The sequence below is a fragment of the Lonchura striata genome, chromosome 1 (assembly GCF_046129695.1).
Source record: "Lonchura striata isolate bLonStr1 chromosome 1, bLonStr1.mat, whole genome shotgun sequence".
In the NCBI taxonomy this organism is placed as follows: Eukaryota; Metazoa; Chordata; class Aves; order Passeriformes; family Estrildidae; genus Lonchura; species Lonchura striata.
In genome coordinates this window covers 41966021-41988768 of record NC_134603.1, presented here as the reverse complement: position 1 = coordinate 41988768, position 22748 = coordinate 41966021, and positions in this window count along the sequence as shown.

Here is a 22748-nt window from a genome sequence, read left to right as displayed (position 1 = left end):
GCTCTGTACAGCTTCCTCCCCAAAGACAACTGTTTCTTTACCTTTTCTGCTCAAGGATAAAAGAAGGACTGAGGGTCAGTATTACATTTCATTCTAGAAATTTTTTTAGTCTGCAATATTTCTAAGAAAGTTTTCACACTTTTGAAAATCCAATACACTGCTGAGATAATAGTTCTACTCTGGTTTACTCTATTCACACACTGTGCTTTTGTATTTCAGGTTCTTATATGAGACTGCTAGAGTAAGAGGAAAGGACCTTTCTCAGAGGCAGAAATTGCAGATGACCTCATGCTGAAGAGACAGGATGCAAAGCACAAAGTTTCTGGGGTACCCATGGGGCACCACGAGAAACTTGGCAGGTTTGTGACACTTCTGTTTTGATTTGCAATATAGAAGGTCTGTAGTTCTGCAGTTTCCTAGCAAAATAAACATTTTAAAGCACATATAAATATGGACATGTTCTGGACTTAAAAATTAGGTGTGCGTATTTCAAATCAGTTTTTCCTTTCAGTACAGACTTTCCAGGATGCAAAAATCTATAACTATGTTCTTAAATTTTCACTATTCTCTACAAGATGATTCCTCAACAGTCAGTAGGCAACAGAGTTTTCTCTTGCTGAAGGTGTAGTCACCTAAGTTGATTAATTGAATGTTCTTCAGGAAACTCATCCATTTTAATACATACATTGAGAAAAAAAAATTGCAATCCATTCTACATTAGGCTAAAAGCAACTTCAGTCTTCTTTCTGATGTAAATACAGCAGTTGGATCTTCCCTTCTCTAAAGAAATTCTTTAACTTGTTGACAAATTGTCACTTTAGCTAGAGTTGATGATTCTTTCAAGTGGACATAAAGGATGACAATGGAACTTTATCTGGCCTAGACCATGTAGCAGTTGCAATAATGTCTCAGTTTAGTAGATAGCAATATTACAAATAGATCCTTAGTAATAAACTGGTTATTTGCTGAACAGAAGTGCTATACTGACTGCTGATTACAGCCCTATGTTGGATATAGTGCCAAGTACATATTCTCAGCATTACCCCAGAAGGCACTGGTTTCCAAATGATAAAAGCTCTTCCAGTAAATTCAGTTGTGAGACTGGTGCCTGAGACTAATGGCACCAGACAGAAGCTTAAAAAAGCTGTAGTACCTCCTCCTTAATCATTTGGATGTCTTTTCCCTTAGATAAATTAGGGGTTATTGACTAACATACTTGGGAACACAAACTCTGTGAACTACTCCTTGAGTTTGGGTTGATCTATGCAGGGATCAGTCACGAACCAGCAACAGTGTCATACATTTTACAAGATGGGGAAAAAAGTAAATATTACTAAATAGCTATGATGCCATAGAAAGGGCAAAAGGTTATGAAAATTATTGGCTTGAGGAAGGAGTCATGTATACAGAGGGATAGAAACACTTGGATAATAAGTGTGTGGCATTCCATGGCTGTGATATCAGAATTCCCAACACCAGGAGACTTCCCTTTTCTGAAATCTTCAGCAAATGCCTACATTTCCCACAGATAAAGAAGAAAATCAAATGGGAAAGATAACCCTCTGTAAGTGGGAAAAGTTTCTGTACTAGAGAACAGCACCACTATTCAGTTGCATGGGCACAGCCTCCTCAGCGCAGTTTAAGGACCCCAAAGAAGACCCCTGCTTTTTCTTTGGATACATTGTTCTCTGTTATTTGGGCTGGACCAATTAAAAATACCTATGGTGCTTTTAACATAAAGGAATGAAACCTTGATGGCTAATTTCTGTCCCATTTACTGCCATCTGTGAGTTATATTGTGTATTTCTAATGACCAAGTTCCTTAATACTCTCTCTTTTAAGGAAAAGATATTGTGGCTTTATTTTATAGACATGCTCTGGCTGGGTATGTATCTTCTAGGATTAGTTGTGAGGTCTATTTCATACATCAGTATACTGTAAAATATGCTGCTGTCTCCATCTGGCTGCTTTGAATCTTGGTGTGCAACCCTAGAAGGAGACCTTGGACATAGCAGTTCCCTTCGTGTCTCTTGCCTCTTCTAGAAGCTTGTGGAGAACTGCCCTATTTACTAGATAGAAACAAGGGATTTTGCAGCTTATGGGTTTTTTTTGTTACAGTATGTTTGAATTAATTTGTCTTGGGTACTATTGTTGCATGGTGATGGGACTACAGAAAGTGCTTTACCTGCTGTAAAAGATTGTAGGTAGAAGAGCCTCAAAGAGGTAGCCTTTGATGTCCTAACTACCAAAGTCAATTCAAGCCTGTCCCCATTTAAGCTTGTGCTAAGAGAAGCATCTAAAAACATCAGAAGTGTTTTGAACTCAGTGCATTGATGTGGATGGGAAATTATGCTCTGTTAGTGTGGATGGACATGCTATGGTTCTGTTTCCCATCTAAGAATAAGAGGTTTCACCTTATGGTCGCTTATCCTGTTTACTTAATGCCACTTCTCAATATTCCACTCACTGTGGAAACTCAAAATGTCTCTCAGATATTTTTAGAAGTTCCGAGCCTTAGTCAGAGGCATTCCTCAGGTACTGACTGTTCCTCTGAAATGCCAGTGAGCCTTGACAAAAGAAAAACCCACAAATAAGTAGTCATTTTAAAAAGCCTTATATCTGAGAACCACTGGTCCTGCCATTTCAGCCACCTGCTGCCTGGTGTGGCACTGAGAACAGCCACCTCCCCCCCAGCCCCTGTGTGTTCTTGGTTCAGGCAGCTGCAGTGAGAATTCTTCAGGCAGTCCAGCAGTGCAGGCTGCCAAGGTTCATCTCCTGTGTGCTAACCTACAGGGCCTCTGCGTGTGAGAAACATGAAAGTATGACCCTTTTCCAATGGATGGTCTAAGGAAAAATACATAAATGAAAATACAGCAGGGTCCGGTCATCCGTAGTTATAAATAACTTCTGTTGTTTGGTCAGCTGGAATCACACAAACATGCTATTGTTAGGGGCTGCATACAGATTTTGAAATAGGAATCATGCAGAAGATGAAAGGAGTAATTAAGCAGATAAATGCTTGGTGTCTGTCTTACTCTGGCCATCTAACAGAGTGCATGTGAAGACCTGCAGTACTATCGATAACCTGACCCTAGGCCTTCACCACATGCCAGCTCTGCCAGTGTGGAGAGCTGCTTTGACTGACTGACTTCCTAGAGAAGAGCACCAAGCCAGGAATTCTGCAAAAGACAGGCACAGGCACTCTCCCTTTAGGCGTAGAGTTGGATTAGAGTGGGTGAGTGGAGTGGGGAAGAATGGGAACAGCAGATTTTGTCCTTACAGGAGAAAGAGGAAACTAACAAAGCCTTGCATCTCAGGTCAGCTTTTCTCTACATTTCCCCCACCCTTCTTGTGAACAATAAGTCCATTTGCTATCTCCTTTTCCTTCCTTCCCCTTCCCTCCTTGCAATACTTGGCCTGGGAGCAGGGTGAAGGGGTTTTTTGCTGTAGAACCTACAGCAAGCAAGAGAGTGGAAGCCCTTTGTAGCCTTGGCCAGGGAAGGGCTTGGAGGAGGCTGCTTACAGCTTTCCAGTCAGGAAGGAATGGAGTGAAGAGTGTCTCTGACACTCAGCAAAATAGAAGAGCACTGGAAAGCCAAGAGAGTGTTTTAGGGCTGTGTGATGGACCAAGCTGGTATCTTTGGGAGGGAATTGCTAGATTGAGTGCTGGACAGGCCTTAGGTGCAGGCTCTGCAACAATTACTCATCAGATTGAGGTCAATTTTTGCTCTGGGAGGATGTCTTCTCATGCAAGAATTTAAAATGTTGCAATAGTATGTTCAAGGATTCTCAGATCTGCTGTGGTGTGGTGCCACGTACTCGAAAAAAAAAATGCTGCCTGTACCTCACCTTGTTGATACAGCCTTTTGAGCCTAAAAGAAAAGAAGACACTCCTCACTGCTTCCTAAGAACTCAGAGAGACAAAGCTGGATGCTCTGGGAAGCTTAACAAGAACCTGAGGAGACACAAAAGCTGCCTTTTCAGAAAGGAGCAAGATAGAGAGAATAAGCAGATTTGGCCCCAGGCAAATTATATTTGTTCCTCTTCCCTTCTGCCTTGTGCAAATATTACTCTGCTCTCTTAATTTTGGCGTTTCTGCCCTTGCCTTGCAGACCTGTGGAGTGGGAAGTCAAGCAGGCAGCCCAAAGGCACCACAGCCAGAAGAGAAACAGGAGGAGGATGTGGAAATAATTGGAAATCCCTGGGTTCCAGAAAGTCAGCAGAGATTATGCCAGCACCCTTAAGCTAAGGAGGGACCTGGGAGAGGGTGCAGTTTGCATGTTTGGAAGGAGAGGGAAGTGCGTGTTAATAAGGCAGTGTGAAGGTCTGTGAGCTGCGGGAGAGGCATTCGAGGTGGGAACCGCACCCTGTCTCTAATTCCCTCATCTAATCTGGCTGCAGCAGGAGCCCACACAGAAAAACTCTTTCAATCCACTTGCTGTCAGCCGTCTCCACACTGCTTTTGGGCTCTGCAAATGGCTAAAATGTGAAGCATGGGTGGTATATGTGTGTGTGTGCTGTGTTTTGTGTCAGCTTATAAAGCTTTGAAGTTGAAATCTTGTTTTTAAAATAAATTTCCTCATGTTGTGAAGAACAAAGCAGCAAATTTGCTACCTGAAACAGCTCTCATATCAGTTAAATTATCAAATGCAAATGGCTTATTGGAGTAGAAATAAACCAAAACTACTTCTTAAGAAACAGGTTATACGTTTAAAAGATTTATATTCTTCTCACTGAAGAACAGTGCATAAACAATATGGATGCTCCCAGCTATGCTGGCTGCCATGGCTTTTATCACACTCTGACAGTGTGATGGGCTGGGCTGAAGAGTTTTAATTTGTTCTGCACGACAGTTGGCTGGAGCAAAGAAACTCCTCCATAGCCCAACACTTAATCAGGTTATTTCATGTGTCAGTTCAGCCAGTGCAGAGGAAGTAAAAATCACCCTCAAATGCCCCTTTTTGGAAAGTCCTCTGGAAGATGGGGAACTTCCCAACTTTAGAGTGCTGCCAGAACATCCTATTTTTGCAGACTCTTTCAGAATAAATGCTTTGTAAGACTGTGCATTTCCTTGGGACACTCATCTGGGAAAAATTAGTATAATTTCTTTAATCAGGCATTGTGGCTGGGGCAGGGAGAATCAGGGAGCCACATGACCTCTCTCTTATATGCCTGTCCTTTGTGGCTGTGTAGGACAGAGGGAATCCATCCTCTACTAATGTTGCCACTGCAGGCTTAGACAGCCCAATGAACCATTCTGTTTGCCCTCAGGCTCCTCCAACTTGAAATCAAACAACAGTGCCACTTTTCTGCATGGAAACTGCTCAGCAGGAGAAACAGGGAAAAGGTAGCAGCTGCTTAGAGCTCTCTCCTTTTGCATCCAGGCTGCTTGCTGGCCCTGAGGTGCAGGGAGGGGGAAAGGGTGATGGGAGGCAGCTGGGGAATGTGATGCCCTCTGTATCCTTCCTGTAGTGACAAGCCTTATTCAAACACTTCAGTTTGAAAAGCTCAGAATGCAGCTCCAGGAGAATGCTTTCAATTCATAATCAAATATAGGCCAATAACAGATGGATAAAACAAACAAATGTGGGGGAGGATGAGGTACATTCTCAAACACTGGAGTGTGTTCTGGGAAGAAGACACCCACTTTCTACATGTTATTTCTCATTCAGGGTAATCTATGGGCAAGTGAACTTTGGTACCTTCTTGACTGTGCTCAGAAAGATTGCTGGAAGATGTACCTTTTTTTTTTTTTTTTTTTTTTTTTTTTAATGTGTGTGTATGGAAACAGTTCTCGCATCCTTGCAGACTTTGAAGCTCTTCCTATCCCTGCTGTATTACTGTATTACTCTTCTCCTTCTTGCATGAGGAAACTGAGCAAGTAGTTTGTCTTTCTGATCAGCACCAGTCCTACCCTGTCACTTTGCCAGGAGATGCAGCCTGCTGAGTGGAGCCCTGGCACAGCAACCCCTACACACATTAGTGCTCCACGGGCCTCATTGAGCTACACTCCTCATGAGCCCTGCTCTGCAAGCTCTGCAAGAGGCTCTTCTGTCCAGTGGTGCACTGGGTTCCCACTGCATGTGCAGCCAACTCCGTTGTTCTGTTGGTGATGATAATACATAGGCTTTTACAGCTAAGAAAGCCTCCATGCAAGCTGGGGGGCTTCTCAAGGCACAGTGGGTCAGTCACCAGAAAAACAGCAGAATGCTAGAGGAGTCTGTAATGATTTATCATCTCAGTGTGTTTGAGTTCCTGTGGCTCGGGACTGCATATAAGATTTAAAACCTGCAGCAGACATGGGGACATTGGTGGTAAATGAAGGTCCTGACAAAATGGTGTAAGGTGAACTTTCTAAGTTCAATATTCTTAATCAGTATGGGCTTACTAAGCAGAGAGGGAGGATTTCTGCAGCTGGCAGGCCTGTGCGATAGGAGCTGGAAGTGAAGCATGTCAGCATCTTGGAAAGCAAGTTTTTAACTTCATGGGTTAATGGCACATAGACTGTAATAGCAGAATTTCCCTCCTACTGTCTGTGCAGCAAGAGATCTCTCACCTTTAATTTGTTTTCAAATGTGATCAGTCTCTGCCACCTGTCAGCCAGCCACAGATGCAATATCATACCAGTAGAGAGCTAAAGGACAGAATTATGTGCAGTTAGTTTAAGGAAAGGGTAGTATACATTTCAAATCAGCAGCATTAGTTTAATTCTAGAAACAACAACAAAATGCTTTATATCTTTCCCCTGAGTTCAGTTTTGGAGCCTTGTTTCAAAACCAGAACATTTTCTTGGCATACCTCTACTGATTTCTTAAATGTGCCAGTGGAGGAAACATCATGCTTCTGTGTCTTCAGCTCCTTTGTATTAAGATCCAGTTAAACAACTAAAGATATTAAACATTCATTAGAGCATTTAAGTGGTGTAGTCAATGAGACCTGTTGTTTATCAAAGTATTTCCAGCCAAATAAAATGTCTTCTTTTTTTTTTTTTAATCATATAGTGGAAGACATTTGTTCAGAGTGCTTTGTATAAAATTGATTTTGTATTTATATGGAAATCATTTTACACTTCTTTAATGAAGCAGTAGGTAAAGTTAGGTAATAGGGCAGATCCGTGAGAACATCTCAGCTTCAACTGCCGAATTCCCCTTTAGGTCAAACAGCAGGTGAATTACATCACAGTACTGGGGCGCTACTCAGCAATAAAAGAAGTTAATAGCAAATGTTTCATTAATTGTCTTCCTCATGAAGCATTTTTAGGGTACCTAAAGGTTTGCAAGTGAAAATACAGTGAACCAAGTTCTGCTCTGATTTCCTAAAGGTGTCTCAGAAAGAAGATCTTGGGTTATCCATATGAACTATCATCCCCCAAATGATTGTGATACTTACTTCTGACACTACTAGATTCTAGAAACATATGAACCTTTGGATAAATTGAAATTGGATTGTCGAGGTAAATTTGCCACAAGAAAATAGCTTGTCAAGTCTCATTTTGAGATCACTAAACTGTGTTCTATATAGACTTCTGGAGCAGCATCAGGGTAACTGATATTTAATTTCTGTTCAGTTGCATCAAATGTGACTAAATCAAGAGCCAAAATAGCTGATGCAGTTTCTTATCACCCAGAAACTTGCACAAGTTCTTCAAAAGCTGTTATAATGGAAATTGCTCTGTTCAATGTGATTTCAGGTCTACCTCTCAGTGTGGTTACTGAGAATGCTAGCTGGAGATGTATGCTAACCACAATGTCCCAGTACAATAAAAGTTGAGCCAATGCATTAGATCTGCATGACCTTTCACAGGAATCTATACTGAAGGTGACAGCAAACTTGACAATTGAGTTAAGACTCATGTTGGTGAGGAAAAATTGTATGAGTCTTGCTGCAGTTCCCATCAATCTAAACACAGTGGAGTCTGGTATTTTTGTTTGAAGGATTCTGTTATTCTTTTAAAACTATTTGAAAGGGTAATGGACATTTGTGCTTGGAAGACTAGAGACCTATTTGAATTTATGAGATTTCAGTATTTTAAGCTTTAAATTAATATTTAAAATGTATGCTTATCTTACGATATAAAATCCATGGTTAAGCTTAGAACATAATGTTTCTCCAGATGTTTACATATATGAGCCAAGCTGAGAAAAAGATTGTCAAATAATTTGATATCCAGCTTTGGAGAAAAACTTGCTTGAAGTCTCTTCTGAACTGTGAGTCATTAAAAAGAGTAATCTTAAGTGCACAGTATTTTTCAATGGAAAAGACTTCATAGTCTTACAAGGACATATTTTATATACACACATTAAATATGTACTCTTAAGCCTCCAAATAAAGATACATAAAGACTACTACTTTCAATACTGTGATTTATCACGAACAGAACATTCTCAGTTCTATGCATTTCTCTTGCATTTAGAAATTTATTCTTGTCAGAAGCACAGAAGCTTCCGAAGCTTCCTTTTCTTGTAAAGATGTGCCTGATCTTATCTTCTATAAAAAGCTCTATTTTGGCTAACGCTCTATTTACATAGGAATGCAAGCATAATTAAATGCTGACAGCAAGAGGTCTGTTTGGGTGAAATCTGAATGAGTATCTTATAGCGATGTGGTTAACAAGACTTATAAAAATAAAAAGAGAAGCTGCACCCCCACACACTGGGCAGTGTTAGTAGAGGGTGTCCTGGAGTGGAGGTGTGTAAACAAGGAGGTGGCAGGGTTAGGTTTGTGGTGTTGACAGCAGCATAAACAGCATAAAGAAGCCTTCTAAACAAGATCTCCAGCTGATCAGTGGAGCCGAGCCACCACAGGCTTCCAGAGCTGCTGAGGAGGCGAGGTGCATGGCCGAGGGTGCCTGTGTGTTGGCAGCAGTGGGGCAGAGGTGCTGCTCGGCCATGGGGCTGTGAGCAGGTGGGACCCCGAAAGGCAGAGCGGACATGGAAGCTCTAGAGGGCTGGCACACCAAAGGGCTTTAGCAGCACCAAGTCTTCTGCTGCCCCAAATTCCAGAAAAGGAAGCCCCACTAAAAGTTAACTTAGCAAACCACTAGGCTTACTCTGTCAGGAGAAAACAGAGTGAGTGAAATCCTGACCCCCTTAAATCCATAAGGATGTTACAGCTGATTTCAGAGAGTGGAAAAACACTAACCTATCCCTTTTGTTAAATCTCTCTAGCACAAGCTGCCTGTGTGGTTTTTAAGATCACAGAAAAGGATCAATACTCTGTCCATCTTTCTCCTTTTCTAAATTCTCCACTTGTCTGCCTGTTCTGTTGTAGTCAAAACCCAGTGTGTGTTGAAATCACCCACGGATGCTGAAGAGAAGCATGGCATGAAGGATATACTGATTTGCACAGTGTTGTGGATCTTCCTAAGAATGAAGAGTGAGCCCAGATACCTTCTTTTTTATGTCACAGGCCATGAAAAGTAGTGCTAAGTGAGATATGAACTGCCCTGAACAGATGCAGCTGGTGTGTTTGACTGTGACAAGTGGTGGAAAAGCATGCCATATCTTCCCTTAGGAATGTGTTTATTGGTTGAAAAGTTGCATCTGATACCATTTTTTACTGCTAAGTTTAAATAGGGAATACATATATACTTGCAGCAAATACTTAAGTAGATGGTTATATTTGGGTTTGTTCTTGTTAATTCAGTTATTCACTTTGCCAATATTTTAAAATGTATTTATATAAACATGGGCATTTAGATCCATATTTCAGTTTACAAAGAAGTGGTCTCGTTTTCCAAAGCACTGAGAGACTACGAGACTTCTTGAAAAATAATTGTATGAGCATCAAGTGAGGTATTGACATGATTGCATGTAGATAGATGTGATCACAGTTCATATAGAAATCAGATCCGTTCCATATTCCATTCTAGAAGATGTATAGGTGCATTAATTTAGTGCTAATGTCCTGTGTCTCAACAGCAATAGCTTGTTAGTAAGTGTCATCTAGTTTAAAATCAGAAGAAGAAACTGTTTTAGGAAGACTCCTAGGTTGTGGTATTTCAATTTTCTTTGTAGTTGCAATTATACCTACTAAATAGTGAAGTATTTAATAGCATATTTTGTAGCACCACCTTTATTTGGCTTGTAGTGTAGTTGATGAAATTTAGAAGACTACACAAGTTTGTCCTTTCTTTTTAGTTGACTGATGGAAGTAATTTGTCACAGGCTGCATGATTAAGATCAGAGTCAAGAACACAACTGTGCAGATCACAACCGCTGGGACCATTGCTGTGCACTGAGATAACCAAAAAAGGTAGAGACTGAAAGAAGACAGTGTGATTTGAAATTAATCAAGATGTAACAACTCCCTTCTGCAGGCTGTGGTTGGGAATTCTCAGCTGAGCTGAGTGTGCCAATGGCTGATTCACAACTGCTGGCTTGTTCCTTCTCTGACCTAACGCTGTGCTCTTCTCACAGCTGCTGAGCTGCTGATAAATCCTCTGAAGTCTAAAGCCTTGAGTTGCCTGAGGTTAAGGGAGCCCTGACAGTCTGCACCAGCTGAAGATCAGTCCCTGGGTGTCTGAACCCTACAGAGAGTGTTTTTTTCCCAGTGAGCAAGATGTTTGAGGGAACTGCAGGGATTGTGATCTGAGAATACTGGGGGGAAGCAACAGCCAAGATTCAAATAATAGTTCCTTTGGTGGCAGCTAACACATTTCCTGACTGCAGTGCTGTCCATGTAACTTGAAAAGAATTCTGAATGAGTCTGTGGTAGAATAAACTAGTTAATGAGATCATGGGAGAGGGCTTTTTTTTCCTTGATGACCAACTGTTGTCTTGTCTGGTGGTAATAAATACACAACAACCACAAGTAATGGAAGAGCTTATAATTGCCAGCAATACTGAATCCCAGGCTTTCTTTTCCATGGGCTAGCGCAGTGCATGGGCCACACGGTAATTCAGAGGAAGGACAGACTGAAAGCAAAACATAGATTTTCCCTTCCAGCATGGCCTTTTGCAGCACTTCTGAAAAAAAAAAAAAAAATAAAGGTCTCTGTAGAGTATTTATTTCAGTTAATCTTTGCAGACCAGTTATACAACTCAGGAAAAGTATGTGAAGGAAAAGATAGGATACTTTCCATAAGGATGGCTGGGCTTGGTAGGAAAATCTGCTTCTGATTAACATGCCAAGAAGGTACTGAGGTTGAAAGAGAATTTTACTAGACACTTTTAAAGGAAACTGTTTAGAAAAATGCCATGTACTGACCTCTGAGAAAGATCTCCAGACTCAGTGTTTCCTTCCAGTTCACTCTGAGGTTTCTACCTTTCTTCTCTGTCATGCACTCAATAGCAATAGTAATAATAGCAATACTTTCTGTGCTGCAACACTCTCTACTTCAAAGCACTTCACAAACACTGGACTAGATTCAGTCTGGTCTTCTATGGATATAAACTTTCTGTTGAAACCCTGGCTCTGTTGTAGTGAATGGCAAATTTCCCACTGCCTTCAGTGGCGCTGAGATTTCACTCACTCCTTGTCAAAGAATTTGGGCAAAGCAAACCTTCTGAAAGAGGTGAACGCATAGCTGAAAGGAGATGAAACCTTTCTTCATTTCAGGGTACACATAAATCCTCAAAATGGAGGACAGGCATATTCAGACTGTTAGGGGAGTGACAAAGGAAAGAAAACCTAACCAATTATTCATCTCACAGTGTCTCTTTTCTCTGAAGTCAAGCATTAGGACAGTTCTCTGGTTTTGTTTTGTGCTCAAATTTGTAAGTCTCTGGTATTTATATAGATATTACTAAGGTTAAACAGCTACTTGACTTACTAGCTTGGTTATAGCTTACTGACTTGATTACCTTAGTTTTCCAGTACTTTTGCTTAGCATTGTCACTTGCAGTTGTTCATATCAGAACAGGAGGGCTTTATGCCCCTTTACACAGGGGCAGACTAGTCAGTAGTCAGATCCTTGCTCGCATGTATGCTCAAATGTGTTTTACTTTTTTAACACCTAAAACACTGCCAGTATCTTGAATATTTTTAGTCCTTTTTATCACATTGCTCAGTGAAGACAGCCTTTAAAGTCTTTTTGGACCAAAGAAGATACTGTATGTTTTCAGAAATATATTTAGAGATTGTAAATTGTTAAGTGTTTATTCTGTATCACTAAACATCGCTTTTATAGTTTTGTGAGCCCTCTTCAAGGCTGAAGAGGAGACATAGCATGGAATATCAAAACTGAACAGTGAGGAAGATATTAAGAAAAAAAAAAATGCTTTAAAAATTAGTTGAAACATTGAGTGATGGCAGCCAGCTATATTTGCTCCATCAGATCAGGGCTCTGAACCTGAAATCCTTATTCAGGGTAGAATTTGTATGATGTTACCATCTGCCTTTGCTTTTGAATGATCCTACTGAACATTTTTACCCTCCTGGGGTAAATAAACTCCATCTGTCCAACAGTGTATGTTACCTGAGCTGCTCTCATTTTCAGCTTCCAGTTGGTACATCCTGAATATGCCAAAGAGCAGTCCTGACATCTTGGCCTTGTTTTTCTTTCTGCTCTTCCATGTGTGTATCTTATTACATGGAAGTATGCTGAGGTAGTTTGCCATGTAAAAATGTGATGAAAATTGAAGGAAGACTTCAGATTTTGGCCACAGTTGTTTTACATTTTTTTCCCTATGTATAAGTCTTTACAGCCCAGCCAGAAGAGAATGTGGAAACAGCTGAAAAGTAAGTTGCTCTTCTCCTCCTTAGTTCTAAAGTCATAATTTCTCTGCGTACTTTGGAAAAGCTGCTTTCCAAATATGAGCTTCACAGAGTTACCGTGGCCTTGTATATGCATTCTGTGCCTCATCACTAGGAGCAGCTGAACTAGTTTAAATTCTCAAAAGCAATGAGAAATTCACTAGAGACAATAAATCATAGACATCATGAACTTCTGACTAGTGTGAAGTCATTCAGAAATATATTTCCCACCAGATCTCTGCAGCCTGTGGTATTCCCATCAGGTGATTAATCCTCTGTCAGGGTGCAAAAGGAGACAAGGAAATACAGCAGATAAGGAATACAACACTGATTATGCTTCCAGACTCTTTGGGTGATAGAAACAGACTGAAATCAGTTGCAATGCCTTGCACTGTATGCCTTTTAAAAATTCTAAATTATGACTGAAGTGATAAAGTGCTCTGCAGTATAGATGTGCGAATGTATGTAGGGGTGTGTAGGTGTAAAGAATAAAAAATAAAACCACTGCATTATCTTTCCTGACCAGCTGAAAATACTTTTTTTTTTTTTGGTAAAGTTTTCATTTTTTATTTTTATTTTTTTCCCTTTGGGCTGGGAAAGCAGTCCCTGTATTGTAAGAGGAACACACAATATTTGAAATTGTCTGTTACAGTGATTACTGTCACTATTGGCCTCTGAGTGTGCTTGCTCTCATAGGAAAACTTGGCAGCACTGGATGTTACCAGATGCTTGAAGGCTGAGTAAAAGTGGAGAGGAGCACAGGTGTATAAACCCAGGAGAAAGAACAACTCAGTGAACAGGAATTATGATCAAATACAAGAAGAGTGGGTTGGTGGTGTTTGAGTGAAAAATGCAATTTTTCTGTTGCAGAGCTTGAAGAGATTTTTGGCTGAAATCAAAGATTTAAAAAAGTGGATGCCCTTAAACACTTTTTCCCTGAAGGAAAGTGTGGTGGTGATTGCTGTTTGACCTGACTGGCACTGTCTGAATGGGAAGGGGAAGGAATGATGTTTGGAGCTATCCATAAGGATTCTGATTAAAATACTGCTTACCTCAAAGAAGCAAGGAATGGAAGGTGAGTAGCTTTTGGCTTCAGTTCTTATCCCTTCTTGAATGGTTAAAAGGAGAGTGCCATGTAATCAGAACTGAAATTTCATTAAAGGCATGGAACACATTGTGTGGCTCTCATTTACACCTGCACAATTTTGGATTTGGTCCACAAAGCCCAACTAACTGGTGGAACAGAGCCTGGTGTCTTATGCATGGTCCCTGAGTCTGGCAGCAGTGGCGGGTGAGCTGCTATCAGGAAATGGAGCATGTGTTTCTGTCCTCAGATCTGTGTGCTAAGTGCTAGGCCTGGCCTGACAGATGTTAAAGTGCCTCTGAGTAAGCAGGGAAATTATATACAAAAGTTTCCTATTACAGCTGGAATAAACAATTTCTTAACTTTTGTGTATGCTTGTCTTTCAGAGAGGCACAGTGCTCTCACTCTGTAAGAGCACTGATTAATTGCCTCAGTTCCTCTGGATCCCAGCACCTCTGGAACCTGTGAGAAATCCCTTTTCATACTACTACACTGACTTCTCAAAAAAGTTTAAGTGCTTCATAAGCATAAATTAATTCAGCCAAACAGCATTTCTGTGATGTGGGAAAACCTGTGATGCCAACCTGACAGCACTTACTTGACTTGCTTAATACTACATACTGAATCAGTGATGTAGATAAGAACCAAATTTGGGATCCCTTCTTCTGACCTCCTTGCTTCATGCAGTGAATGCAGGCATGGCAAACTCGCAATATTCAACAAGTGGTTGGATTGTGACTAGTGTACCTTTGAATGATAGTGCAAAAGCAATTCCTTTTATGAATTCCTCCTCCCACTTCAAAAACTACCTTTGGCGAGAGGAGAACACTCTAAAAATCTCACTCTTAAAAATATAGTACAAAACCATTTCTGCCCTTAATTTTTTACCCCCATATAACTGTGAGTGGCTTTACTTAACATTCACAATCCAGTTTCTTTTTTAGGTGGCTGAGTTAGCTGACTGGCCTTTAGATTTGGTTCCCTCTGGAGTCAACAGACTGGTGTGTATCTAGGAGGTTCTTCCAGAGCATGATTCAGAACAAAAGTCCAAATCAGGTGGTCAGATTTGAGCTGAGTGACTGCCTAAAGCCTTGAAAAACTCATGTTCCTGATTGCAAAAAATGGAGCTGGGATTCATCTGACAACACAGTATAAAAGATGTGAAATATGTCTGATAGAGAAAAGACCAAGAATTGAATATGTCTGTGCAATGTTTGTGCATCTATGATGGCTCTATGCAATAGGAATAAATGTACAGTGCAGACATCTATGTTACAGGCAATTGTCTAGCTGGATTTCCAGTACTGAGCATAACTCAGAAACTATGCATTAGTTTTTGGAGGCTGATTAAAATGGCCAGTTTTTGCAGTAATAATCACACAACCTGTTGTCATTTGCCCTCTCCCTTACATAAAAACTTCTGCCAGACATTAATTTTCCACTCAGGGAGGCTAAATGCATGTGAACATTATCTGAGGTATCTTGAATAGCTTTTCTTAAAACAATGACATTTCTCTGTACAAGTTCAAACACGACTCTCCCATGTTGCAAAGAACTGTCAAATTGAATAACAGGTAGAGTGAAAGCACTTCTTTCCCAAACTATTCAAATGAGCATCACCTTAAATAAACAGAACCTGGCTAAGGGTTACATGAAAGATTTGTCATAGCAAGAAGTAATATTTGAATGATAATATCTCTTAATTTATTCATTATTTAAAGTTACTCTTTTAAATAGACCTAGAGCAGTCTTTCCCAGGTAACCCCTGAGATAAAGTTATCAGTCTCTGTCTCTCATCTTCACTGCATCCTGCTGTAAATAATGCCTTTGCACATGGTATCTCCTACCAGTGGTGATTGCAGTAACTCTTTGGCTCCCAGCAGAAGTAGCTGGGGGTGTGGTTAAGCCAGAATGCAGCGAACATGATTCATACAAAAAACCTCAGACCTTGGACTGGTTGTAAGGGATTCCCACGTTTATTATGTGGGAAAGTGTTGAACATATTGTATAAATTATACAATGGAGCTGAAAGATTGGGATTTCCCTGTGTTAGTCAGTTGGTTACTACACTAGATTTAGACCGTCATTAAAGAAGAAAATAAGAATCTTTCTTATTATAGACAGCGAGACAATATTCAGGGCACTTTTTAATTAAGAGAATCCCAGAGAAATTAGAAAGTGATGCAGAAATTGGAGCAGCAACTGATTTGCTTTTGCAAATAACCACAACCTTTACAATGAAATGGCTTGATACTTTTTTTTTCTTTCTTGAAATAGAGTCTCTCTAGCAATTCAGTTATATTGACAGAAGACATGACCTTTCTGTGGTATTCAGAGCATTTACACAGTCTGACTGATTCTACTTTAGTCATCTGTTACAGTGCAGTTTGGAGGAACCCAGGTTCCTCATACTGCCAGCATAGAGGAGGTAGGCATGATTCAGAGAAGCCAGGCTAAATGCCTAAAGGAATTTGAAGGAGATGGTATGAATACTACCTGTGCTGCTACTCTGAACCTCATTTTTCAGTAACTTGTAGTTTTACCCTAAAATATCTCTTGGAGCTCAACCTTTGCACACATGAAGTCAGGGACTTGTAACAGCCACCAATTTGTAACAGCTGAGCATCTGGCCCAGGATCTGCAATTTTGTTTTTAATAGCTATTTGGAAGAGATTATTTTACAACTTGTTCTAATATGTACATTCCCAGTAGACTGCTCAGGTAATTACTTGGGCTGTAGTTCAAATATTCCACAGTTTGAAATATACTTGTAGAAAAATCTGTTTTTCTGTGTACAGAGGTATAGAACAGCCACTTCTTTGGCATGTGTGGCTATTCCTTTGCAAACAAATCCAAAGTTGCAGGTGTATAAATGAATAAAGATGCAAATATTTTCATTCTGTATTTAAGGATATATTTGGAAATTTGTTACCTGACAACACACAAGGTTACACAGAATAGAGAAAAAATGAAGAAATGATCACAAAAAAGAAGTTTGACATTGAAGAAAAGTCTTATCTGCCATCTTGAGTGTTGCTGACTTTCTCATTGACTTATATGAAAGATATTTTCTACCTATAAATTTCTCTTATGTTCACAGGTCAATAGGGCTTAATTTCCTATGCTAAACTTATGTATATATTTACATTATGTATCTCCATAATTAATAAGAAGTTAAAGATCTCTGAGCCACAACAAATTAAAGTGATATTTCAAACAAGGTGTTCAAGCCTGATAATTTAGTGCTTTAAAGATCCTCCCTGCATAAATGTGAAATTATTCTGAACTGGGCACCCTGGATGCATAGGACAGCTTCCTAAGTTAATTTTCCCAGGTTAGAGTCTTGACAAACTGCCTCCGTTTGTATTGTGAAATGTATTTCTCAGCCCTGCTCCTGATTTCCCAGGGAACCCTGCCCTTTATATTAGAAGTGAATAATTAGATCACTGGGTTTAATGTTATTATGCAGCTTGCCAAGGCTGGGTAAGCTATCACTTGCTAGAAGGTGTTCCCGGTCACCCTAATGATTGTAAGGCAGGACCAAATCTTTACTTTCCCTTGGGAATCAACCTCAGGGTGGCGTCACTCAGTCAATGCATGACTTTTCTTTCAGGGTTTAACAAGCCTCACCAAAGACTAAATGGTGTATTGTAAAACCAGACCTGCAAAGTCTCACACACCTAACAAATGAGTCCCACTCCTTTTTGCTTAAGGAAAAATTAAAACAAAGGAGAAAAAAAAAAAAAAAAAAAAAAAAAAAAAAAAGAAGGCTCGCCTAAAGGGATTTCTCAGTGCTATTAGGAAAAAAAAATCAAGTCAAACAAATCATTTTCTCATGCCTAGAGACACAGTGACACTATCTTTTGCATGACACCTAACTATGCTTTGGTGGTAGTGATTAAATGCTGTTCATCAGGCTAACTTCCCTGTCTGAGAAGCTACGTTTAAGAAAAAGGACTTTCTGTAGAATGGGTTATTTGGCTTTCTAGCAGTTTAGAACCCCCAAAAATTAATAACAAGATGTTGGATAAGATTACGAGGAAGATTTTTTTATTACATGAGAAATAACTTAAAGAGACTTCAAAAATAAATTTTTCTTTAATCCATGAATCAAAATGCTTCACATTGAAACATTGTTAAGCATTTAAATGGGTAAATAGTATTGCTACTTCAAATGTTTTAAAATATATTCCCATCTTACCTCTACAAAAAATAATTTGGTAAAATAGCTGTATGTTACTCAGCACATTTCACCACCTCTATTCTGAAAAAGGATTGTAGCTACAAATTTTGTATACTGCAGTCAAAATGACCTGAACTTCATACTGTCTCAGAAGAGAAGCCAGGAATAGTATTTTTTTAAAAATAATGTGCTTTTTGCATGCTATAGGTACATGTGAGTGCTCTAAGGAGAGGATGAAACTGGCACCAAAGAAATTCACCCTGATACCAAGAGCATCTTTGAAGCAAATGCCTGCTGCAAGTTACAGTATCAGTGCTTTGTCTTTATTCCACTTGCACATCCATTTAATCTATATATAATTTTATGTATATCCTCCTAATGTGAAACATTTAACCTCTAAGAACCCTTTGCAGACACAGCTTTGCCTTTTCATTTCACACACCTAAACCTTCACTCATATTCAGACATCCTATACCCACACAACCTGTATGGGGCATTCACTTTTAAATAATAAGACATATAATTAGCCATTAATACACTAGAGGTTAATGAGTAGGTATAATCTCATTACCGTAATGGGAGTTACAGGTGTAACTTGTAAGCAGCCCTAGGCTGCCAAAGAGTGCAAAGGAGTTACTGCTACCTTTAAATAAAAGTTAAATAAACATGATTCATATCTCAATTTTCTTCATGTACCTTGGTATTCCAGAAGGTTTTATGAAATGGTGAGTTGCTCCAGCAAAAGGCTAGGAGGCTTGTCCTAGCTGAAATTCCTACCCAAACTGATATTGTTGATCGGCTTTTCCAATGGGACTCAGACATTATGTTTTCCTTTATGTATTGTAACTTTTTGCTGTTGTTTTCTAGTAATTTGAGTGGAAAATAAAATTTGGCAAAATATCTATATGTTTATAATTCAAGATCACAGGAAAAAAATCTGCTGGGTTGTAGTGCCCTAGAAAATTTAGGCAAATGTGACTTTGTGTGAAATGTGTGTGGTTGCTCATTGTGTATATATTGTACTTTGCTGCAGTGATCTCAGGAACCACTTGTGTAAAGCCTGGTTTGGTTTGGAGCCAGCAATGCAGCTATTTACCTCCTCAAATATGAGTATTAATGAAAAGTTTTTCATTTGTAATTGCAATGAACTAGCGAGCTTCTAAATGACAGTGACCTCAGACACAAACACTACATACCAGGTACTTATTCTTCAATTTTTAGACATAATTGTTTAATAGATACCTTTTCATGCTTTTTTAAAGAAAAAAAAAAAATCCTTACTGGTCCTTAACTAATTTGATTGCATTCATTGATCAGAACATTTCCCTGTGACAGCCAAAGGCACAGCCAGAGGCACATTTAAATGTTCATTAAGTTCCACTAATTAATGACATAAATTTCACTAACATATTATTGAGTGAGGGGTTTGTATTATATTACAGAAGAATCCTTTGTCCTGTATTTCTTAGAATGCCTCAGAGCTTTGTTTGAAATTATTAAACACCACTTCAGCAGCAATTACAATTTTTATCATGAAAATGCAGTCAATTTACTAGATTTTTCAATAGCATCTTACTCTTTTTTGAAGAAGCAGTGCAAAATGTAGCATGCTACACCTTTGATGTCTCTGGAAAATGAATAGTGACTGCAGGGCAACTCCATCTAGCTATGGGTTACTCAGGTCTCGTGGGAGAAAAGTTAAGTCCTATTCCACCTGCTGGGAATCAGCTGGGAACCTGTTGATTCCCTCTGTCTGCCTTCTTGGAGTGTTTCACCTGCTTCCTTGCCAATCCCAGTCTCTTCACACAGGCTGTGGAGCAGCAGATGGGAGGTGGGGCAGCACTGCAGTAAGTGGAGCAGGTTTGCTGGCAGGGCTCTCTGAATTGCTTCAATTACTGAAGCTGGCAAGGGTGAGGGTGAAGCAGGTGAAAGGGTGTAGTCACCTAAAAAAAAAAAGGATGGGTGGAAAAAAGGAGTGGGAAAAGGGATTAAGACAGTTAATTTATCAGAGATGGTTAGAGAGATGGTATTCACAAGTATATTCTTTTCCCTTCAAGCTTTATTGCTCAATGATAAAGATATCTATTCTTGATCTCCTTATGCTGTCTGAGAACCTGAACTAAAGACTGCCAGAGATTTCTCTCCAGTCAATGACTGGCTCCTCTTTCACAAACATCCTCTGCTATGTATTTTGGTTTGTGTTCAAATGGCACTGTGTCTAGGCACAGTAAAGAGACATGGCATTCTTCTGTCACTTTTTTTTTTTTGCAAATGTACATATAAAGGTTTTGCCTAGTGTAGTACACAAATGGCATACCTATTTCATGACTAAAGAAGCAGAAGAGTTTAAGGCTGTACTTCCAAATCTGACCTCAGTATCTGAAGAGACAGATTTCCAGTCAAATTCAGGACAAATTAGCTCCCATCTACAATGATGTCAGTGGGTGTTTTCCAATGAATACAAGAATTTGAGACTGGAGGAGATCTCTAGAGCAACAGTCCTCTCCTGTCAGAGAGAATCACAGCATTTTCATGAACCAATGTAGCTTTATATAAAATTTATATAAAAATTTTTGCTTTCCTATCAGAAAATAGTATCAGAACTTCCCTCCTTTAATATTTAGAAGCCTTCCTATAATTATCACATTTTATTTGTCTCAGGGGGATCATGGCTTTTCTTCTAGGTTAACATCTTCAGAGGGATGTGCACCTGTAGCTTCCACTGATGAGCTTTCCAGTAGGCTTGTTCCCAAAGCTGAGAAAATAAAAAGAAAATCCCCCCATATTCATTATCAGTAGTTAGAACTAAAGTTTTCAAGTCAGGAATTGTATCATATCACTGATGTCTCCTTTGCCTGGATACAGATTCAAATCCCTTAAGATTATTATAGTCTTGAAATTGAGAGGTGTCATGAATATGTAATTTTGACCAAGAACCTATGCTGTTGACATCATCATTCAGTAAAATGTGCTGACTTGAGGGACATGAATGCATTGTGGTGCAATACCTGAGAATTATCTCTTACTAATTAATCCCTCTTTGTTTGTAATCTCATGGGAAATATTTTTTCCTGTATGGCTAGAAGGAATATATGGATATATACTTAAGATGGCCTTAGTATTTTATCATGTTTTATTTTTCTTTAGTGGAAGGCCTTAAAACAAATTTACCCTTTACAAACTTTTTTTTTTGGGTGGGGGTGGGGGTCTGTAATCTTAAATCATTGTAGCCTAAAACCTGGGTGAATTTTAAACAAAAATTCCCTTCTAGCTAAAAATAGGGCTAATTAACTTCCATAGTTAGATGCCTAGTTTGCCTCCCCTGGCTTTCATCTTTCATGGATGCACTGAGTGCTGGCTTTGCAGTATCAGCAGATTTATGTATTGCCTCAGGTTTAGACTTTTCCTAACTTCTACTTTTTTTTTTTCCTTAGGCTTGTAGTTTACTATTTAAAAAGCTGTATAATCAAGCCAATGTTGGGTTCTGATAATGAAAACAACTTGATTCAGATATGTAATTTCTATGCTTTACTGTTTACAGGACCAGATCTCTTCAACCATTAAACTCACCAGAACAGAGAATAACCATTAATTTCTCACAATTAAAAGCCTTGATTCTCATTTTCCTTGAAGGATATCTGCATATTCTTCAATAAGGTATAAAGAAAAAGAAAATCTTTAGTGTATTATACTACTGCTTTATTACTACTACTGTAATAAAGATTAAATGTAAAATAATTCTTGTCTGCGAGCTTCAATTGAAAACAACTTGATCAACACTCCTTTTCTGCAAGAACTTTTCTTAACTTTCACCTTATAATTATTTTTTAAATCCAACTATTTCTTTGATAAATATGGTACAAGAGACAGAACTCTCTCTAAAAGCCAATTAACTTTATTTTGTGTTCAGAGGTTTTTCCCTGGAACACTTTCTCATAGGTAGGATTTGGCATAGCAAGTTCCTTCTTATCTGACAGCAGCTGAGCATTTTCAGTCCTTTGCTGAAGACAGACAGCTCTTCAAGGAGCTGGTCCACAAGCAAAATGGTTGTCTCAGGAACTGGTATGTAATCACCAAAATCAATACCAGTTAGTGCTATTTTCTTGTCAGATCACCCTGTGGAAGTTAGCCATAGTTTTCCCACAAGAAAATTACCAGTTTTCTCCTCAGTCTTTGTTACATTTCATTGTAGATGCAAAAGAACATGGTGTGAAACAGCTGACTTTTTTTTTTTTTAATGAGCAAAACTGACAGTAGTTAGGTGAGATGAAGCTGATTAATAAAAAGAATTCTGAAAAAAGATATCTTAGTTGAGTAATATGCAAAATAAAAAAATATTTAAACATAGTTTCAGTGGTTATGGATCTGTTTTTCTCGAAGACTGTGAAAGAAGCTAATTGGAGTGTCTCAACATCTCTATGACATATGAATTCTCTTTTACTATCATAAATCCTGATAGGAAAGCCAATCCCTTTATTTTCAAAACAGCCTCTGATTTTGGTTCATACCATTTCAGTTCACTAGTTCCAGACACACAAGGCTTGATTACCAGTAGTATTAAATAAATTTTGCCTTTGCAACAATTTTTTCTGTTATTTTCTCCAAAATATAAATCATCAAAATTGGCATGTGAATTCCCATTTCTACTCTTTCTATCTCTCCCACAATATCAAAGCAGATATTTTGACATATTAAGATTAGTATAGTATGTTTCAGTCTTCCAAATTTTAAAATTTTTCTGTTGGCTATTTCTTACACTGAATTTGGGAAACTTGGCTATGGACC